Raw genomic sequence first — 7,287 nt, forward strand, 5'->3', positions numbered from 1 at the left:
CACTTGTGGTCATAAATGGACCTTTTTAATGCTATTTTATTATTCAACATGCAGGTGGGGCTTACATTTGCCATGGCATTTTTTTTATGGATCATTGCTGCACTGTTCGGTAGCACCAGGGATCTATATACTTTGGTTCCTTCATAGACGGACATCTACCCTGTATACTGCAATATCTACAGCAGCAGCTATGTCCTCAGGGAACCTTCTCTTGTCCTGTGGTAACTCACAGCTAATAAAAGAGCCTTGTGCACAGCCCAGTTACCATGGTGTTTACAAAGTGCCAAGCTCATTAATTAGTAAGATTTTTATTGCAGTATTTTCTTAACCTAGTCCTAGGCCATTGTCTGAAGGTTTAGTATCTTAGGAGCCTGTTAGCCGTATCTGCTCATTAGTTGTATCTGCTTTAGCTGTATCTGCTCAGAACACACAGAGAAGCAAATGCAGTTAGTTACCATAGAACCGTATAGCCTTAGAGATTTGAGTATCGATTTACACACCGTTCATCGTTCTTTATTCTGTGCCACAGGAATGCACTGAAACCTGCTGCCAAATAGTTACACCATTGAAACCCACTGTATATAAAGGAGCTACACAATGCAATTTAGCAATAAAGGACGACTGGAGCATTCCTTTGCTAGGAATAATAGCTTCCAAGGCCATAGATTGGAACAAGTATTGCAACTCAACAATAAATTGGCTCTTGGCAGGACTGTACCATCTTCACAACTTGGATCTAAATACTGGAAAAGCACCATGTTCAGCTGTTGATGATTCAAGGAGAAGCAGAAGCCAGAATACATGTCGTTATTAAACCAGGACAATCATTTATAAGAAGTGTATACGTGTCTACAGAAAGGATGCATTATAATGCAAAGCTCAGGCTGCTTAAGCAACTCACTAGAAATTGCAGCGATGGAGGATTTAATGTTTAATCCTGGTCCTATTGTGGGTCATTGTGTAGGCTGCATCAGTTGGCACACGAGTCATCCACAGCTTTAGACGCAAGTACCTTTATCGAAGGGCACAGAAGCCCGAAACATGTTGTGTACTGGTGGTCGGCATTAAATAAAGTAACCACAGCATTTATGCTTATTGAGTGCTCTCCTCATTTCTCTTAACTAAAAAACCCTGTTTCAAAACTATATGCACTAGCATCTTTACTTGAATCATTGAGACAGGGAATTAGACTTTTTGAAATTGGCCTCAGGTGTGCACCCACAACCATTCTTTTTTGTATTTGTAATTGCTGGGAGCTATGGCTAAGCTCCATGTGGTTTGTTGCACCCTCATACCCACCCTTTTAGATTTTTGGTGGTCCTATTGTCCCTTTAATTATTTGCTTTGGTTTGTGCAATCACTCTCCCTTAAAAGCCGAAAATGCTAGCGGCATGGGAGGATCTAGCCTGAAGGCAGTCTCTCCCATTTAAAAGCCGCATAGCAGTTGGCGGGGGAGGATTTAGCACACAGTTTAAAACCAAGGCATAGGAGTTGTTCACATGAAGTAATGCTATTAAGAAGAGAGGTAAGATACCTATTTTACTATGATTAAAGGTAAACAAGTTAGGGACCACCGTATGGGGTTTACCTTGACGTGGTATGGTGGCTTATCAATTTTATGATCATAACTTTGTAACTAAAAAACCCTGTTTCAAAACTATATGCACTAGCATCTTTACTTGAATCATTGAGACAGGAAATTAGACTTTTTGAAATTGGCCTCAGGTGTGCACCCACAACCATTCTTTTTTGTCCTCATTTCTCTTATACTAAAACCTTTATCGAAGGATATCAGTCTGAGCAACAACTATGGAGATTTTATAGCAGTCGCAACTGTGGTTATGGATGTCATTTACCTTTACTAAGCAGAAATGTCATGTTTTAGGACACAGCTGCCTTTAATGAATGACGTCAATTCACAGACCATCTGGGTCATCTGCATTTTGATAAATCTTTCCCTATTATTGTCCTTTTAGTTTATTCAGGCCTGAGAAATAGGCCTATACAGAATATATATAGGAATACTTTACCGCCTATTGTAAATCACAAGGATATTTGAAGTTACCAAGGAGTCCCAAGACCAATGCAATAGCCACAGGCTTCTTTTATTCAGGTCATTGAACTTTGCGGTGAATATCTTTTTATCTATTATAAGTATTTATTTGAGGAAGAGGCAGTGCAAGCTCTTAGCATTGTTTAGAAATAACTTTATGGTAATAAACCACAATAACTGCATTTCCTTTCAGATGTAACCATAACAACATATTGTGGGTGATGGTGCACCTCTTGCAAATTACATCAGCTTCTACTTTCACATCAGTCTCCCAAACTTGTCTCTTTCAGCCTCAGGCTCTTATAGACCAGGCAATGGTTCAATGTGTGATCTGGGTCCCCCTTTGCTTATAACAAGGTTACAGTCTCAGCCATTCAGTCAAGGGGGCAAATGTACTAAAGGGCGAAGTGACTAACGCTGGCGAAAATTCACCAGCATGACGTCATTTCGGCACTTCACCGATTTACTAAAGGGCGCAGGCGTAACTTCACTAGCGAAAGAGACTGACGCTGGCACTCATTCGAAACTCAATCGCCAGGCGAATTTGCGCTCTGGCGAAGGGACTTAACTACGCAAATTCACAAAGGTGCGGATTTAACGAACGCTACCTCTTGCGCCAGACTTGCCTTCGCCACCTCAGACCAGGCGAAGTTCAATAGAGTAGATAGGACTTCCTCAAACTTTAGTTGATAAAATTTTCTAAGTCCCAAAAAACACTGACGTCTTTTCCTTTTTTCAGGGTGATAGGCTGCAAAAGAGCGTAAAATTGTTTGGGGTAACCGGCTTCCCCTTTACATTTCCTAACATATGGAACATAAACTATACCCTGGGCTCATGTGTAGGGCAATATAACAACTCTATTTTCTTTTATTAAGGTTTCCCGGGCTTGTGTAGTGTAACTTACCGCCGTATGCAAATTAGCCAACGCTATCGCAACTTCGCTCTGCCTGCCGAATTAACGCTAGCGCAACTTTGCCAGCGTTCGGCGCCTTGGATGCAACTTCACATGTTAGTGAATTAGCCTTGTCTGAGCGAATTTTAGCCTGGCGAAGTGTTGCGCTGCCTGCGAAGCCGTCGCTGCAAATTTTTGTCGCTTAGTAAATTTGCCCCATGTTTGCAAGATTATCTAGGTGAGCACCCCAAATCTCACCCTAAATGACCTTCAAAGGGATCTTCCTAGAGTACCTAGTGGTGCAAATAGACATATTCCACTTATTTTACTTTAACCAGGCTTTGGGCTCCACGAGTGCAGGCCCACAGTTGCCACACACATGGCAAGCGCCCGTCCGCATACCCCCCTCCGGTGTGAGCGAGCTTGCGTGCCTGCAAATGAGCGATGGGCTCCCCAGTAAGCGGCTGGACGGCATGCCGCCCTAGGCCTGGGCCTTTGTGGCCTCTCCACAAATCCAGGCTTGGATGCAGGGGAACCCTGACAACTACCTCCACTTCAAAGTTGGGTTCCCACAGTGGGCAGCATTAATATGGGCAGCATCATTGTGCCTAAAGAATTGGGTGCAGACGTCATTTTGAAGCTGACAAACATTTTACAAAGAAAAAAGCCATTAGGTTGGCTAAGGATTTTTGATAATTCTGCCTCAACAGCACAAGAGCTCATTTTCCTTTAAACCGCTGACACATGGGAGATTAGCCGTATCATGTTGGAGGTGTTATCTTTAGGGAAAAGATGCAGTGGCAGCAGCTGGTTGGGGAAGATAAATGAGGGGAAAAATTTGACTCTTTAAAAGTCAAATAAAAAACGAAAGAGAAGTGGAACTGCCTTTTAAACTTCTGTATATTGTAAGCTGCTTATCCTCTCAACCACAGTCTGTCCAACTGCAATCAGGCTTCCGTCTGTACTGTATGTAAAGTAGGGCTCAGATCCCCCTGCACATCTGCACTTTGCTATTGAAAGCACTGTCTCTTTCTATTCTCTGCTCTGGTGCTTCAATACAGCAGCAGCCAGCTGATTAATCTGGGATACTCCCATGTTTATCCATATTATCTTGGCTATAGGAGAGCTGACTACTGCTATTTATTTCTCTTTAGTCACAACAAGCAATGCAGTATAAGACAGACACATATTACTTCAATAGCAATATCATTTACAATTAATTATAACCACTCGCATTTTGATTCATGTACGTAGGAAAGCTTAGATGCTTAGAATGATATATTTTTAAGTTATTTAGGCAACATTTCCCTTTTGGGCTACATCCCCTTTCACTGCATGCCTGTATGGGTGTGATCCTTTTCTAGCAGATCTGCAGCCCAGCAAGCTAAATGCATATACATTTGCCCACCCCCTGGCACAGATATACATGTGCAGAGGCTAATAATCTATACAATATCAGACTTTCCTCAGTCTGTGCCCCCTTTTTACAAAGTAGCCTGGAGCTGCATCTCCTTCTGCCCCATTGTTATCCGTCCCTGCACGTGCCATCTAGTCCCTGTTCTATTGTCAAAGTCTTAAACTGTATTTTGAATTAAAATATAAAAAAATAGCATGTATAATACATATAAATACTGTATATATAAAATGTCTTGCCATGATAGACAAAAATCCTTTGTGGCGGTTAAAAGCTGCATATTTTGTTTTCAGACAGAGTAAGACATTGAAATAAAGGGAATATAAAGCTGAAGCAAAGCCTGGCTCGTTTATATATCAGCCACATTAAACAGCACTGCCTTATGGATAGACAGTTCTTCCCCCCCCGTGGTGTCTGCACTTAAATAACCAGATAGCGGATGCCGTAGTTAGGAAAAGGAAGACATTTGCTGAAGGCTAAAGTGCAGAATCAGACCTGTAATGCTTTTCGTTTTGACAACTGCAACATCACAATGACCTTTTATCCAAAGCACAGAAGTGTCTGCAGTCTCAGCCTCGATTGCCAACAATTGCTTAACAACATTACACATCAGACTTTACCGATCCCGAAGGATCTCCCTCTGTCAGACATGATTATGGAATAAAGTAACGGATGCACAAATACACTGGCTCATGTCAACTGAGGAACAGACAGAAGAACATGATGGTTCCAAACCAACACAAGTGTCATAGGGGTGTTTTAATTGTCCCTGTAGGTAGCGACCATCAAACTGTCCTCTAGTCTGTGGGTATCTTCTTATGTACTGCAGATCAACCCAAACCCATTGCAATAAAGCATGCACAAGGATATATACAGTGGATAATGCTGAGAGCTGGGTGACCTGAATTGGCTTCCATTAATGTCAAGGTGAATCAAGTCAAAAGTCACTGGCAACTAAAGTGACAGACACCCAACTAATAAAAGAATGTTGCTCTAAATTCATCATATCTGGGCAGAATTAGCAGTAGAGCTTGTCCTGGAATTTCAGTATATACAGTATGCCATCACCAGCCTGCGGGCACATTGTACATCATATAATTGGCCCACTATATGGAATAAAGTTGTCCAACGCTGGTCACACAAGGTAACCATGCGAGTCAGAAAATTAAGCCGACGTAGGTCGAATACTGGAGGTCAAACCATCAATAGCTTCTTGTACCTTGTGATTCCGCCTGCAGGTGATGCGGTACCTATGAAACAATGGCCGACGGATGACAGGGTCCTGCAGGCCAGAGATTTAAGACTGGGGTGTCCAACCTTTTGGCTTCTCTGGGACCAAATTGTCTGGGGCCACACTTGAAATACACAAACACTTTTGATTTGTAAAATTAAAGAAAATACAGAGAAAAGAACAACAACACCAGTTGGATAACCAGATGGAGCTATACTTTTGAATATGGGACACCTGGATATTAAACAGACTTATTATTATATTATTATTACTAACTGGGCAACCTACTTCATAGGTCACCACATTGTTACAACGTGGCATAGTAAGCCTGTTCCTAACAAGACGACGGACTGAGGTGGTTAATGTGTCTGGACTTAGAGAGCACAAAGTGTTATTTCACTCTTGTTTTCTCTGTATTTCCATACATTTATTTCTTAATTTCTTTCTTTTTTTCTCTTCCATTTCTTTCTCCTTCAAGCTGGGCTGCATTCATATCCACCCTGGGCAGGTTGGACACCCCTGATTTAAGACAAGATGATGATGATGATGATTCCAATAAGATGATGGGAAATAAGCTGAAAATTCTCTAGGATATTGCTGCCTGACGCACACACATGGGGGTTATGACATGGATGTAACTGGAACTGCAGACCCTGAAACTGTATAGAGGGGTAGGATCCAGAATTACAAGGGCCCCAAGTGATACACTATTTCAATATCTATGTAAAATGGTTATTTTTACAAAAGATGGTTGGGTTCCACCGCATTAAAAGTAATTGCATTTAATGGGGGTGGAACTCAACCGGCTTACTATTATAGGCAAGTTATTATTATAATAATAATAATTATGCAGCTAGACTGCACCCCCCAGACTGCATAGGTCTGCAGTTGCTACACTGATATGCAGCCTCCCTTATACACACACACACAGTGTAATGCAGTGACACACACATGCACAATGACACACACCACAATGTTGCATGCACAACCCCGCATAGGGACATATGAGGCTACTCACCGTGCAAGCAGGCTCCTTCTCCAGCTGCTATAGCAGTGCATAGAGAAAGGCAGAGAGACAGCAGGAAGGGAGGGGGACAGAGAGGGGGCGGAGTGTAGGATTATGCAGCAAAGCCAGTTATAGCCGGGGGAGACACAATGAATTCTACTGATACAAAACAAGAGGCTGCATTCAATGAGCTCTGGGAGAGGAGCATAAATAAATTGCTTTTTGTCCGGCACATACAGCAGCAGCAGCAGGATTATATCTTTTTTAGTGATCAAATGAAAACAAAAAGTCATACGGCCGGCATCGCCGGTTTAAATGCCCTATCGGGCGGAGGGGCATGCTGGGAGTTTTCATTCAACAAAGGCCCGAAGGCTGCAGGATAGATTTCTTAGCTTTTTTGTTTTTTAATCAAAGCGGAATGTTTATAAAATAATTTATGCCGACGTTCGACTCCCGGGATAATTGCGCCCAGCAGATTATTGCTGTTTCTTATCAGGAAAGAATAAAAATGAAATCAGCATAAAATAAACATTGTCCTACAAAAGTGTGATTAGTACAGGGCAATGCCAATGCTGGCACCGCTTAAGCTACAAGATAAGAGACTTTGAATCAGAATATCTATCCCTTATTTATATTGTTCTAATATATGCCACAGTGTTTTATAGAGAGATTTTATATCATTCACATCAGT

General features: G+C 41.9%; 1 protein-coding gene across 4 annotated transcripts in view; it reads right to left on the reverse strand.

Annotated features, from left to right (window-relative positions):
* Window positions 1-6,705, reverse strand: part of LOC108697770 (carcinoembryonic antigen-related cell adhesion molecule 19) — a 38,968-nt gene extending 32,263 nt beyond the window's left edge. For 3 of the 4 annotated variants that reach the window (XM_041571584.1, XM_041571583.1, XM_041571581.1), the window contains exon 1: window positions 6,609-6,705. The gene's annotated coding sequence lies outside the window, so the exon portion shown is untranslated. The remainder of the gene's footprint in view (window positions 1-6,608) is intronic. The other variant, XM_018228133.2, reaches the window with a different exon arrangement.
* Between the last annotated feature and the right edge of the window lie 582 nt (window positions 6,706-7,287).

Source organism: Xenopus laevis, chromosome 7S (genome assembly GCF_017654675.1).
Source record: "Xenopus laevis strain J_2021 chromosome 7S, Xenopus_laevis_v10.1, whole genome shotgun sequence".
In the NCBI taxonomy this organism is placed as follows: Eukaryota; Metazoa; Chordata; class Amphibia; order Anura; family Pipidae; genus Xenopus; species Xenopus laevis.